This window comes from Lactuca serriola, chromosome 3 (genome assembly GCF_051521515.1).
Source record: "Lactuca serriola cultivar US96UC23 chromosome 3, Lser_US96UC23_V15, whole genome shotgun sequence".
Classification (NCBI taxonomy): domain Eukaryota; kingdom Viridiplantae; phylum Streptophyta; class Magnoliopsida; order Asterales; family Asteraceae; genus Lactuca; species Lactuca serriola.
Window position 1 is genome coordinate 66,851,615 of NC_136410.1, and position 16,239 is coordinate 66,867,853.

Genomic DNA, 16,239 nt, shown 5'->3' on the forward strand with positions numbered 1-16,239 from the left:
TTAGTACAAAGTTCCTCGACTATCTCAAGGAATGTGGGATTATCTCACAGTTGACACCTCCCAGGACACCACATTTGAATGGTGTAGCTGAGAGGCGTAATCGAACCTTGTTGGATATGGTCCGTTCCATGATGACTCGAGCTTCGCTACCAATCTCATTTTGGGGGTATGCCTTAGAGACTGTCGCCCATATCCTTAATCTGGTCCCTACAAAGAAAGTTGCCAAAACTCCTCATGAGATGTGGACTGGTAAAGTTCCCAAACTAGACCACATCAAGATTTGGGGTTGCGAGGCTTTCGTGAGACGCAAGACTTACGATAAGCTCGAACCTCGAAGCGAGAGGTGTATTTTCATCGGCTACCTACAAAAATCCTTTGGTTACCTCTTCTACAGACCTAGTGACAATGTGGTCTTTGTAGCAAGGAGGGGTGTCTTTCGAGAGAGAGACTTCATAAGCCAAGGAAACAGTGGGAGACAAATTGACCTTGAAGATATTCAAGAGTCAAGTGGTGAAGGAACTTCAAACCCTAGCACTCAACCTGAGGAAGAAACTCTTGTTGAGCCAATTGACAAGTCTGAACCTATGAGGCGTTCCACAAGGGTTACGAATGCACATGAGCATTATTATGGGCTCCATATTACTGCGGAAGGTGAGACACTTATCAGTGATGAGACATTGGTAAGTCTAGATGAACCTAACAGTTACGCGGAAGCCATGTCAGGCCCCGAGTCTACCAAATGGAAAGAGCCAATGGACAGCGAAATACAATCCATGTATGACAATCAAGTTTGGAACTTGGTTGACAATGTACCAGGTCGTAAGACAGTTAGGTGCAAGTGGATCTTCAAGAAGAAGACCGACATGGATGGTAATGTACACACATATAAGGCGCGACTGGTTGCAAAGGCCTTTTCTCAAACTCCGAGAGTTGATTATGATGAGACCTTTTTACCAGTAGCAAAGATTAAGTCCATTAGGGTCCTGTTAGCCATCACTGCATTTCATGATTATGAAATATGGCAAATGGATGTCAAAACCGCCTTCCTTAATGGAAGTTTGGCTGAGGGTGTTTAAATGAGTCAGCCAGAGGGTTTTGTCAGTACAAAATACCCTAATAGAGTGTGTAAACTCAAGAAATCCATTTATGGATTGAAACAGGCACCTCAGAAATGGAATATTTGATGAGAAAGTCAAAGAATTTGGCTTTTCAAGGATTGAAAATGAATCTTGTGTCTATGTCAAGGCTAGTGGGAGTATAGTCAGCTTTTTGGTTTTGTATGTGGCTGACATACTACTCAAAGGAAATGACATCCCAACCCTACAGGAAGTGAAGTCCTAGCTTAGGAAGTGTTTCTCTATGAAAGACCTAGGAGAAGTTGCCTATATTCTAGGGATAAGGATTATGAGAGACCGGAGTAAAAGACTAATTGGACTTAGTCAAAGTACTTACATGGAGAAGGTGCTGAAGAGATTCAGCATGCAGGACTCCAAGAAAGGAGAGTTACCTATCCAGAGTAACGCTAGACTGAGTAAAACTCAGAGCCTGAGTACTGAGGCCGAGATAGCAGAAATGAGTCGAGTACCTTATGCTTCTACAGTAGGTTCGATCATGTATGCCATGACCTACACTCGGCCTAATGTAGCCTTTGCTTTGAGCATGGTTAGCAGATATCAGGGGAACCCTGGCAAGGCACATTGGACTGCGGTAAAGAATATCCTCAAGTACCTGCGGAGGACTAAGGAGTGGGTCCTTACCCTCGGTGGGAGTGATGACTTGGTAGTTGTAGGGTATAGAGATGCTAGCTTTCAAACTGATAGGGATAATTTCCGCTCTCAGTCAGGCTGGGTCTCTACCTTAAACAGAGGAGCAATTTCTTGGAAGAGTTCCAAGCAAGAGACATTGGCTAATTCAACTTGCGAATCAGAGTATATAGCAGCAAGCGAGGCAGCAAAGGAGGCGATATGGCTAAAGAACTACATTGGAGACCTTGGATTTGTACCAGCTATAAATGAGCCAATGGATATTTTCTGTGATAGTGAAAGTGAAGTTGCCTTAGCCAAGGAACCAAGGGATCATGGGAGATCCAGACACGTCGACAAAAAATACCATTTCATCAGACATCGAATAGAAGAAGGACTCCTCGTGGCAAAGAGGGTATCATCGGATGAGAACCCAATAAATCCCCTCACAAAGGGACTGAGTAGGGTTAAGCATCTCCAGCATGCTCGGAGCATAGGGCTAAAGGATGATAGTAGTTTTAGTAGTTAGATAATTTGAAATTTGTAAAGTGTAATTGACATTTGATGATGAATAAAAGTTGTGTTTATTTATGAGTAAAGTGTTGCTATCTTTTGTCAATCGTTTACTATATTTCTTTTGCATGTTTTGACTTCCAAAATAATTATGTCTGGTATATCATATTATTCGAACCTCCACAATCGGTCATATGTTGGAAGTAGGTATGAATCAAGACTGTCATGAGTGTTCATAAGTTCTGAGCATTGGACTCAACCCACGCTCACTGGTATCACTTCATGGAATTTATCTCGAGTGATCGTGAGACGGTAATATCATATAAGTATTAAAACCTAGAGACATAACTTGTTGCCTATGAGTTGGTTATGCATTGATCGTAAGAAACCGCATTGGTAACTCGATGTTATAAAACGTACTTTTGTGTGTGATTCAACAAGTAGTAGAATAAGCATATGAGTCGAAGTTTATCTGTTCCTTCTTGGATTAGAAGCGATATATGGTCCCCTCGATGATTTTGTTTTGACCTATGTATCGGGCCCGGTCAGAATCGAATTGATGTGTTCAATTTAGTTCTATGTCAAACAAATCGGAAATCAGGAAACAAACTGCTGGACAATAAGTAAGACATTGTTCCATGTATTTGTCCGACTGATATCTAGAACAGAGGATTATATGATCACTTATTGTAAATGGCACATCATTATCTTCTCAGTTCCGAGAGACCTTGAAAGAGCTACGATTGCTGATCGGTTCCTGAAGTCATACTTACAGATATAGTTATTACACTTATCCAAGTGGGAGACTGTTAGATAAGGTGTCTAAGTCCATAACTATTTCTGGTATGTACTTGACCCAACCCGACATGGTCCATTTGGGTTGCATGACATCATGCATTTGGATAGATTAAATGAGAGAAATAACACTTGTGGTTTATTAATATATTATAAGTTCTAATATATTAATAATATTATTTAATTAGTATTGATCAAGAATTAATTTGGAATTAATTAAGTGATCAAAAGATGACTAATTAAATAGATGGGTTGATTATGTAAATCATCCATAACTTGTATAATGGGCTAAAAGGCTCCATGGATTATCAAGTTGGGTTAAACCCATAGGATGCTCCATGGGAGTTACAAACCCATGGGTCACGGAAATGAAGAGTCATGACACATTAGGGTTTACATGGTGTAACCCTAGATGTGACGCACTATATAAGCTACATGTTCTCTACCAAAATTGGCTACACTTAGTTACAAGAGGGCCAGGCCGATTTTTAGAGTGTTACAAGTTCTCTCAAAGTTATTCCAAAGCATTTGGTGTTGTGTGAAGCATTTGAGGCATCACACTTGGGGTGCTAGGCTCTTAAGGTTTTCAAGGAATCAAATCAACTACAAGGTATGTAATTCTAGCCAACTTTTTAGAATAAAAGTTCCCCATGAATGCTAGATAGGTTTATGAACCTTGGAAATCATATTTTGCATGTATTATAGACAAACATAGATCCAAGGTTTTCTAGGGTTGCATGTACACTTAGGGGTGTTAGAATGCTCAAAACCCATCAGAATCAACTTGAAACTCAGAAGAAATCCCTGGAATGTCTTTGGGAGAAGTCCTCAGGAAAGTTGTAGACTTCGGCGATGCTCTTGAGGTCTTTAACTTTTTGCGTCTCGTTAACCACATGAGTCAGGAATGCATGGCATCCCTTTCGCAGATACATCTAGGCCTTGGCGCAGGAAATGATACGAAGGTTCGAAAATTTTTTATTACTATAACCAGTGAGGACTTCTTCAGAGGAAAAGATTGAAAGGAGTCGCCCCTTTCGAATGCAAAAGAAATCATCACGATTTGGGGCTCAACCATCTCATGCCGGTTATAACATCGTAGCTTTTTATAAAGACTGATATGAAATTGATGGGGGAAAGGAATGATCGTCTAAGTATCTCCTATAGTACATGTTTTGAGGACAAAACAGTGATAGGACCTTGATAAAGTTGTTTAATTGGCATGCTATCGATCTAAGGTATATTTTGACAATGAAAATCTTTAACTGATATATGTTTGTTGCCACTCTAACTGAAATCGAGATTACACATATTTCGGAAGCCTTGACCTAAAAGTAGGTCCAAGTCATTCTAACAAGGAAAATTCCTGGCAACATGAAGGACATAGATGTTTACAGAAAAGAGCTACTTAGATCATAAATATTAAAGTTATTTCTTAGACAAAAGGGAGGGATGAGTAGAGTATTCTCCTATCGGCGATAGGCATTCCTCGGACGAATCCTTAAGTTAGCCAGCTGGCGCTCCATGTCAAGCAGGTGGCTCTCGTATACTATTTGGCGTGCTCGGAGCTCCATGTCCTTAGCTCGAGTCGTACCTAGATCTTGTTGCAGAGCTTCATTGTCCCTCATAGTTCTCCCATGACCAACTTCGAGATTGCGAATGCGGTTTGTGTTGGCATCCGAGTCTGCCTCAAGCTCCATAGTTCGTTGAAGGGTTGCCACACTTAGCTCCACATTGCGAGCCACTCGACGGACTATGATCGGATGGGCTCTGTCTGCAGATCCTCCCTCGTTCACGTTATAGAAGCGACGATCCCCTTCGTACGGGTGGGGTTGGCCTTGTTCGTGACTCCATCTATCCAAGCTTCCGACCCACATAGGCAGGAGTTAGGATTTGGTATCAAGGCTACTGGAGGTAGGTTCTCGACTTCAGGTTCTAGGTCAGCCTATTCGGGGAATTGTTCTGCGAAGTCATCGTCCAAGGGAATTTTGTGATTTTCTTCTGGATCTGCCTCGAGCCATCTAGCATTTCCTTGGTTGGGAAAATATGGGTCGCCAGGGAGATGGAATCCGGCCATGCTATCTACGCGAGATAAGGGGGTAAAGGGATAGTTATTAGGCATCAAATATATTAATACTTCCAATGTATTATAGTTTCATGATTGATTCTCGAGGGATGGATTCCTGGGTAAGTTTCTGGTTCGGTCGCTATAGCATCCTAAAATACTCCTATAGTATTTTAACCCTTATGTTTGATTCTAGAACTTTTCTGGTACCTAGGTAAGTTTTAGGCTTGCCGCGACACCACAGTCACTCCCAAGCACATGTTGGTCATCAGGCTATATTGACCCTAGAGATGATTACATAACTGCCCAGGTTTAACCACGATGTCCAACATCCAAATACTTTTGTTTTGTTCTACTTATGACACTGATTCGGGTACTTAGGTATACTTGTATCCTTTTTATAAAAATACTTATATTTTGAAAGTATACTTTTAGTTTAGAGCACTTAGGCCCCTTAGTATTTATAGTTGTATACCATGTAAGGTTGGGTATACTTAGTTCGCTATAAACAAGGGCTCTGATACCAATCTGTCACACCCCCAAACTGGAGCGGCGGAAACGTTCGGGGTGGTTGACATCATGCGTAGTATCACAATAGTTGTATCATAGCCAACATAGTAAACACAACCAAACATTGAATACATATATGAATAAGGTTTACATTGTCTTAGTACATAGTTTTGTTCATGACAAAAGTAAAATTGAAAGACGTGACTCTAACGTGCCGACTTCTCCAAAAGTCTTGGAAGTACCTGTCTACTAAATCCTTGAGAATACAAGTAATTTTGAAAGAATATCAGCATAAAGCTGATGAGTTCATAAGCATTTAGTTTTGATGGAAAATGTTTCCTTTAATCCTTTTGAAAAGTGTTCCTCAAGAAAATCCTATATTTTCTTATGAAAAGCGTGTTTGAAAAGCCATTCCTTCCCTGACTTCCATATTCATACAAGGTATGTACAATCCAAGGAGTCGTGGAATGAATATGAATATCCGTTAGTTACATGTAAAAACAATCCGTTTATGAAAAGCCGAGTTATCCTGGGAAAATCCTATATTTTCCCTAAAAGTTGATGGTTGGTTATCCGTTCTAAACTGAGGTGTACAAGTATCTACCGTACTTATATCGGTAAACGTGGTTTTCTTTTAAAAACCCTGGTTACTCCCAGTGAGGTATATTAGCCCTATTTTATAAATAATACTAATACAAGAAAACGTTTTGAACTAAATCTTGTAGGTACTATTAATACCCTCTAGTAATCAAATCGGTTAGTACTTTGAGGTTAGTTCACTTGATTCATTATTACAAAAGTAAATATCTGTTATCTAGGTTTTGAGTTTTATAACCATAACAGACTGGATATAGCCCGCAACGGCCTGTATCCTTAATGACTTTCTCACCCGTAGACCTGCCGGTCCGGCTGTAGCTAGCAGCGAGGTGTGGGGTTGTCATTCTCGTATAGATCTATACACAACAGTCACGCTCTCTTACAAGAGACTCTAGTCCTAAGTGCTAGTCCTACACTCTGTTTCTTGTGGTGAGTGTTACCAAGGACGTGTCTCCAACTTAGACTAACAAATTTACAAGTAATAATATGGAAAATCCTTTTGTGATTAACATGAATCCTTTATAAAATGATACACTTTGCTACATGATTCATAAGTTCATTGCTCTAGTTTTGAAAACTGTTTCTACGAGTTGATTTGTTAATCGTTTGGTAAAACTATTTTCCGTGTTAAAAGCATTCTGAAAATATAATTATCTTAAAAAAAATAATATACTTTGAGCACAAGTTTCCTTGTGCTTTTGCTTGTATTCCCCACTGAAAACATGAAAAACTCGGAAAAACGTAGGGGTATGAACTCACTGTTTGACGTGTGATTCGAATGTAAGATCGTTAGGGATGTTGAGTGTCAAGTGCAACCTCGAGCACAAAGAGACCCTATTTAACATATAACGATACATGTATGGACATAATTATTGTACAATACAACTAATCATGATAAGTGACACCCTATGGGACTAGGAAACACTTGGGACAAGTGTTACAATCACATATGATTGTATGAAGGGGGTGTAAGGCCACACAAAAGAGTGTGTGGTCGGAGTGTGTGGTCAGGGTGTGTCGTCAGAGTGTGTGGTCGGAGTGTGTGGTCGGAGTATGGTCGGAGTGTGTGGTCGGAGTGTATGGTCGGAGTGTGCGGTCGGAGTGTGCGGTCGGAGTGTGTGGTCAGAGTGTGCGGTCCACCTTATGAAGGTGTGCGGCCGAACTCCTTCAAAGAATGAAGAACATGATGATTCAAGGCTTATATCAATAGGTCCTTCATGTATGATGAGCTAGGTGATGGAAAACTCATGTTTTTCAGGCCTTAGGAGGGTTTGCGGTTGAAGACTCTTGAGAGAAAAGGAGTAGTGTGCTGCCAAGGAGTGAAAGGAATGAAGGGGAGGGGTCTACCCATTATATAGGATGGGTTTGTGGCCACACACTCGGGTGTGCGTCCACACACTCATGTGTGAGACCATACACTCGGGTGTGCGGCCACACACTCAGGTGTGCGGCCATACACTCAGGTGTGCGGCCATACACTCGGGTGTGTGGCCTTACACTCATGTGTGTGGCCACACACTCTTTTTGATGGAGTGTTTGGCTTTTTTGCAACCCTAAATCTTAAACCAACCTATCCATAATTCAAATTTTGGTTGTACAAGGCTTTAGATCATCCAAACAGGCTCAAAACAATGCTAAAAGATAGCTGAAACGAGTTTAGCATTGATAGAATTGGCTAAGTGTACAAGATAAAAGTTTCGGGTTGTCACATCAGACTACCAATTGAACACATCAATTCAATCCAAGCTTGGCCAAGTGCTTTAAATGTCATCATCAAATCATCGAGGTGCCAACAAATATCGCTTTTACCCGTTTAGGGAAAAAGGAACGGATAAACTTCGACTCATATGCTTGCACTATTTACTTATCAAATCATGCACAACAATATAAGATTATCGTCTCAAAGTTACTCGTGATAAAATCCATGAAGTAATTCTCTGAGCGTGGTTAATCTAATACTCAAATCCCATTTCCCAAGTACTCGTGAATGTTGCAGCAAACCATTGTTATGTCAAAACCCTTAGACAATCTTCAATCCAATTCATGACAATCTTAATTCACTACTTACTTCCAAAGTATGATCGATTGTGGACGTTTTGAATAATCCAATTATTCGGGAAGTAAAACATGCAAAGTGAAGGATTGTTGGATCTCATACACACATATGTGTGTGGACCCTTCAGATCCACCACAAGGGATGCTAATCGATTTTATGTGACATTTACATATGATTATAGCAGATATGGTTATATCTACTTAATTAAGCATAAATCAGAAACCTTTGAAAAGTTCAAGGATTTTAAACATGAAGTCGAGAATCAATAAGGCAAGAAGATAAATATGATCCGATCTGACAGAGACAAAGAGTATCTCAGTATCGAGTTCCATGGCTATCTCAAGGAATGTGGAATTGTTTCACAATTGACTCCTTCCAGAACACAACAATTTAATGGTATGGCTGAAAGGTGCAATAGGACCTTGTTAGACATGGTTCGTTCCATGATGATTCAAGCTTATCTTCCTATTTCTTTCTAGGAGTATGCCTTAGAGATAGTCTCCCATATCCTTAATCTTGTCCCTACCAAGAAGGTTGTCAAAAAACCTCACGAGATGTGGACATGGAAAGTTCCATTGTTAACACATATCAAGGTTTAGGGTTGTGAACCTTTTGTTAGACGAGAGACTCACAACAAGCTAGAACCTGGAAGTTAGAGATGTATTTTCATTGGTTACCTACAAAATTATTTTGGATATTTGTTCTACAGTCCTAGTGAGAATGTGTTCTTTGTAGCACAAAGAAGAGTCTTTCGCGAGAGAGATAGCTCATATGAAAAGAGGACAATAGGAGTATAATTGACCTTGAAGAGATTCAAGAGCCACCTAATGATGGAACCTTAGAAGATACTAATGCTCAACCAGAGGATGATACTCCTATTGAACCCATTGACAATTCGTTACCTCATCGACGTTCTAGTAGAGTTAGCATGCCACCACCATTCTATGGTTTCCATATAACATTAGATGGTGATATGGTTATTAGTGATCGTACACTGGTAAATTTGGATGAGCCAGCTAACTACATGGAAGCGATGGCAGGCCCTGAGGCTTCCAAATGGAAAGAGGCAATAGATAGTGAGACCAAGTCCATGAATGCTAACCAAGTTTGGAATTTTGTTGATCAAGAACCTGGTCGAAAGAAAGTTTTCTGCAAATGGATCTTCAAGAAGAACACCGACATGGATGGAAAGGTACACACTTTCAAGGCATGACTAGTTGAGAAGGGATTTACTCAAACCCCAGGGATTGACTATGATGAGACCTTCTCACCAGTGGCCAAGATAAAGTCTATTAGGATAATGCTCGCCATAACTGGCTTTCATGATTATGAAATATAGCATATGGATGTCAAAACCACTTTCCTTAATAGGAAGTTGGTTGAAAATGTTTACATGAGTCGTCCAGAGGGTTTTCTAGATGCAAACTTTCCTAATAGAGTGTGTAAGCTTGAGAAATTCATTTATGGATTAGAACAAGTGTCTCGTAGATGGAATCTTTGCTTCCATGAGAAAGTCAAAGAATTTGGTTTCTCTAGAAGTGAAGATGAGTCATATATGTATGTTAAGGCTAGTGGGAGTATAGTAACTTTTCTAGTATTGTATGTTGATGACATACTCCTTACGGGAAACGAAATTCCAACTTTGCAAGAAGTGAAATCTTGGCTTGGAAAGTGTTTTGATATGAAGGATATAGGAGAGGCAACCCATATTATTGGGATAAGAATATTAAGGGATAGAAAGAAAAGACTAATTGGTCTTAGTCAAAGTACATACTTGGATAAGGCACTAAAATGTTTTGGTATGGAGAATTCCAAGAAATGAGATTTACCAGTTAAGAGTAATGCCAAGTTGAGTAAGACTCACATCCTGAGTACAAATGAAGAGATAGCGGAAATGAGTCGAGTCCCTGATGTTTCAGTTGTAGGATCGATCATGTACGCTATGCCATGTACTCGCCCTAATGTCTCATTTTCTTTGAGCATGGTTAATTGCTTTCAGGGAAATCCTGGCAGAGCTTATTGGACAATAGTAAAGAAAATTATCAAGTATCTACGAAGGACAAAGGACATGATTCCAGTCCTTGGTGTCAGTGATACATTGAGAGTAAGTGGGTATAGTGACGCCAACATTCAAATAGAAAGAGACAAACTTCGTTCTCAATCTGGTTGGGTTTTCCTATTAAATAGTGGAGCATTTACTTGGAAAAGTTTCAAGCAGGATACGGTGGATGATTCTACTTGTGAAGCAGAGTACACGGTAGCAAGTGAAGCATCAAAGGAAGCGACTTAGTTGAAGAACTTTATCGGCGATCTCATAGTAGTTTTGACCATTCAGTAGCCAATGGAACTTTTCTGCGATAATGAAGGAGCGGTTGCTTTGACCAAGTAACCGAGAGATCATGGTAAATCAAGACATAACGACAGAAAGTACCATTATATTAGACATAGAGTTGAAAATGGTCATCTTATTGTAAAGAGATTTTTGTCAAAAGACAATCATGCAAATCCTCTCACAAAGGCTCTGAGTAGGATTAAGCATAGTCAACATGCTAGGAGCATTGGTTTGAGAGATGACATTATTTTTAGTAGTTAGATGATTAGTTTGAAACTTGTAACAGAATAAATGTAATTGATTTTGGTGATTCGATAATAAAGATTATTTGTGAGTTTGTTTACTGCCTTTGTCAGTTATTTATTCTTGTGTTTCATTTTGCATGTTTTACTTCCTGAATAATTTGATTATTCGAAGCTCCACATTCGTTCATACTTTAGGAAATAAGTAGTGAATGAAGACTATCATGAATTGGTTTGTAGATTGTCTAAGGAGTTTAGACATGGGAATTGTGTTGCTACAACATTCATGAGTACTTAGAATATGGAGATTTCAGTATTGGATAAACACACGCTGAAAGAATTACTTCATGGATTATATTACGAGTAATTCTGAGACAATAATATCTTATATTCTTAAAATAGAGATATATGATTTGTAATTTACAAGTTGGTTGTACATTGGTATTGCGTAAACACATCAATAACTTGATGTTATAAAACATAGTGTCATGAATGATTTAGTGTGTACAGGATACAAGCATATGAGTCAAAATGTATTCGTTCCTTTTGCCCTAACAGGAAAAGTGATATCTTTGGGGCCCTTTGTGATTTGGTGTTTTGACTTATAGTGTTGGGCCTAGCCAAGACTGTATTATTGAGTTTAATTAGAAGTCTTAAGACGTCATCACAAATCAGGAAATCGGGAAACAAAATTTAAGGCAATGAGATTGATTCTAATTCATGTCTCATGTCCATACAATATCTTAAAGAACGGAGGAATATTTGATCACTTATCTAAAGGACAAGTATCTGATTAGATCAGAGTTCGACAGTTGCTTTGGAAAGCACCCTTTGATGTTTAATTTAGAAGTTATACATGTAATTTAGTTTTTGAATTATCCAAATGGGGGACTGTTGGATTAGGTGTCTAAGTCAATAACTGAATTAGTATAATCTTGAATTATTAGCAAAGTTCTTTTGGGTTGCCCTCAAACCTAGTAATTGTTTGGATTGCATTTTGGAGAGAGAAATTGATTTATTAATTTATTATATGCTTAATAAATTAATTAGAAATCAAAATAAATAATTTATTAATGTATTCTAAAAATAATATATTAATTATAAATAGTATTTTTAATTAAAAATTAATCAGAAATTAATTGGAATTAATTTTAGGATTAATCGGATTAATTAAAAGTGGAAGGACTAAAGGTGACAATGTTCAAAAGTTGAACATTGACCAATTCTAGAACCTCCCATAGGGGTGGACGGTTTCTAGATGGTTATTGGAGATTATCTTGGGCATTAAAGAAGCCTAGGAATCCTTAGGGGGCAAGAAAATTGATAAGGGTTATCCAAGGAAATTTTCCTTATCCTAGATCCTCTAGTCACCTATATAAACCCCTAATGGTTTACAATTTTTGGCCATCATAATTCCTAAGAGAATTCTGAAAAAATCCCTTCATCCTCTTCTCTCCTCTTTAGCCTCCAACTTGCTAGGGTTTGGGTGTGAGTCATTAAAGACACGAGACTTCTAGTGCTTGCATTCTGAAGACCAACAATGAAGGATTGTTAGTTTATTTGTTATAATAAACTAATATATGAATTTTCTAATAACCCTTTCGTATTTTCGAAAATAGCAATGTACTTTAGGTTTCTTGATATTCAATAGTTGTTTGCAAATCATAGTGAGAACATAGATTTTTTTAGGCTGCATATGAACTTAGGGTTTATGTTTTTCCGCCAAAAATAGTTTTTTTTTTGTTACATATAAAACCCACAGGTTTTACATGACCCGCCAAACTAATATATTATGTATTCTAGGGATAGATTTCGATCACCTCGTAGGAAAATTCACACTATCCCAAATGAAGTCGTCAACGAACTTCTGCATGTTAAAGAATGTTTGCTTGTCATTTTCTAGATAAAAAAAAACTCTACGAAATCGGCTTTTGAAGGGCACTCTACCAAACCACACATCATTCCAAAGTCACTACTATTATTGGGAACTGATTCATACACAACAAAATTTCTCCATGCATAACAATTTGTGCTTTAAAATGTTGTATTGTACAATTCTATTAAACATAAAATGTTGTATATGGAGAAAAATTGATGTGTACGAATCACTTCCCTTACCATTACCAATAGATTTTTTTTAATTGAGAAAAAAATAATAATACATTTATCGTTTAAACTCCATGTTGCGATGTTTAAGTGTTATCAATCAAAAATATAATCAATTTGGTTCAAACTGAATAAAGTCGGCTAGGGTATGCAGCAAGTATAGAAGGAGAGAGAAATTTCAAATAAATAAATAAATAAAATAAAATAAAAGTTAACTAGCCTAAGTATTAGATTTTGAAGAAAATTGATCTCTAAAGAATGTTTTGTCATTTGCTAAATAAAAAATTCTAAGAAACCGGCTCTTGAAGGGCACGATACGAAACCACACATCATTCCAAAAGCTATTATTATTATTACTATTAGGGAACTGATTCGTACACAGACAAAATTTGTTAATATATAACAATTTGTGCTTTAAATTTTTGTATTGTATAACTTTATTAAATATAAAATGTTATATACGAAGAAAAATTGTTTTGTACGAATATCTTCTCTTACCATTGCCAATAGATTTTTTTTGAAGTTAGAAAAAACAATAATACATTTATCGTTTAAACTCAATGTCACGACTTTTGAGTGTTATCAATCGAAAACTATAATTAATTTGATTGAAACTGAATAAAGTTAGTAGGGTATGAATTCGGTGGGCATAGAAGGGGAGAGAAATTTCAAAAAATAAATAAATAAAAGTTAACTAGTTAACTAACCTAAGTATTAGATTTTGAAGAAAATTGATCTCTATAGAATGTTTGTCATTCTCTAGATAAATAAAAGTCTATGAAACCGACTCTTGAAGGGCACACTACCAAACAACACATCATTCCAAAAGCTAGTACTATTACAATTAGGGAACTGATTCATAGTCAAACAAAATGTTGTCCATACATAACAATTTGTGCTTTAAAATATTGTATTATACAACTTTATTAAACATAAAATGTTGTGTATGAATCATTTCTCTTACTATTACCAACCAATTTTTAAGTCAGAAAAAACAATAATACATTTATCGTTTAAACTCCATGTCACGACTTTTAAGTGTTATCAATCAAAAAGATAAAATTGCAAAAATGGTCCCTATGGTTGACGAAATTATGTGACTTTCGTTCAAAAAAGTTTGATGGTGCGTCAGTGGTCCAATTTTGGATCTTTCTATTGTTTTTGGTCCCTATACACTTAAAAAGACAATTATGCCCTTACAATTTATATTTTTCATTTTCTTTAATTCTGGAAATACATAAATTAATTTAATTTATATTTCATTTGTCTTTTCTCTCTCAACAAAAGAAACACACACACTTAAGAAACATATCACCCCTAATGGATGCCACCATCACCACCAACAACTACCACCGCCAGCCACCATCACCACCGGTTGCCACCACCATCCACTACAAACAACTAATCCCATCCTCGCCCATCTTTCTTTCCTGAGACCTCAATGAAATTTTCCCACCAACACCACCCTTCTGATTGGTGTTGTCCCTACCCAAATACCACCACTTCCATTTTTCAATGATTAGGGGTTTCAGCCGCCACCACCACCACCATAGAAGATGACGACATCGTCATTCACCACCATCGTCGTCTCAACAACTATTCGCCGCCAACCACGTTCATCCCCCCACCCTCACCTCTTCTTCGTTAACCAGATGACCCTTCACTGCTGACCACCAAACCACCGTTCATCGATTTTTTCCAAATGCCTCTCCATCCTATAAGACCTGAAACATAAGAAAATCAGGTGGTGATCGATTCGAAAGGGGTTGAAAAGAACCTAAAATGTTTCATCAAAAGTACAGAGAAATGAAAAATCTTCTACCTAGCTAAATATAGCAAAAATCGAACCTCATATAAAATCTTTAAAGGCATGTCAACTGCGAGAGTCTTAGAGAGAAAAACATTAACTTGTTTCTATCAGATTCTCGGTTGTGGCGATATACAAGTCTGATTTCATAGTTTTCTTTACATACATCTGAATTCTAGAATTTATGCTCCTTGATGATGGTCAAGCGATTTTGTATTGCCCAGATGTATATGAACCTACCCCTCTTGGTGCAAATCGAAAACCCAGAAGATGATCCTCTCCGAATTGCATTTTTTATTCTTTGGGCTGGGCTTTTTTAAGGTATTGGGTGTGTGTAACGGTTTGGTTTGCAGATCTAGAAACGAACATTTTGAGCTATCGGAGTAAACGAAGGGGCAGTGGTAGATGGGCCGCGTCATTGGAATTTTCATATGGGTCGCAAGCCATCGTCACCGGAGTTTGCTAGGGGTGGGTGGTGTTGCACAAGTAAGGGAACGCAATGGTGGTGTAGGTGGTGGTTTTCGAGCATCTGTAGAATACAGGGAGAGGGTAGACCAATTACCAATTTTGGTGTTATTAAGAGAGAGAGAGAGAGAGAGGGGTGGGGTATAGTGGGTGATAATTTTTTTTTTCTCTTTTAAATAAAATAATAGGAAATTTAACAAAATAAATTAAAAATGAATTTAAGGGCATATTGGTCATTTTATGTTGGATGTGGACCAAAACCACACAAAAATGACAACCATAGGGACCAAAACCGCAGAAGGTATCCAAAATTGGACCACTGGTGTACCGTCAAACTTTTTTGGACTAAAGTCATATAATTTTGCCAACCACAGGGACCATTTTTACAATTTTATCAATAAAAAACTATAATTAATTTGGTTGAACCGAATAAAGTTAACTAAGATATGAATTTAACGCATATAAAAGGAAAGATAAATTTATAAAAAAAAAAAAAAAAAAAAAAAGGTAAAAGTAAATAAAAGGTTAACCAGATAACTATCCTAAGTATTAGATTTTGAAAAAAAAAATTAATCTCTATATTTAAAAAAGTAATAGCGTATATATAAATTTTAGACATTGAAGCTCAAAAAGTATTTAGAAACATTTCATACATTAATGTGGTTAAAATGTTTGTTAATATGGCCATTTAACAGACTTTACAAAATAAAAAGTTACTTTCATCTCTACCGGTTAATTTATATTACCATCTAAAATTATTGTCAATCTCATTATTTCATTAATTTTAAGATATAATTAAATAAGCTCTTCCAATAGCTTTTCTTTCATTTTACCTATTCTATCTTTATTTATTTAAAATGTTTTATAAAATTTCTTTTATTTAATTAGTCATTTTTTAAACACACGTTATATTTTATAGACATTAAATGCCACGAATAAACAAAAATAAAAATAAAAGTATATCGTGTCTTTATTTTATAATTTATATAAGTAAAATACAAAAAAATAGTTC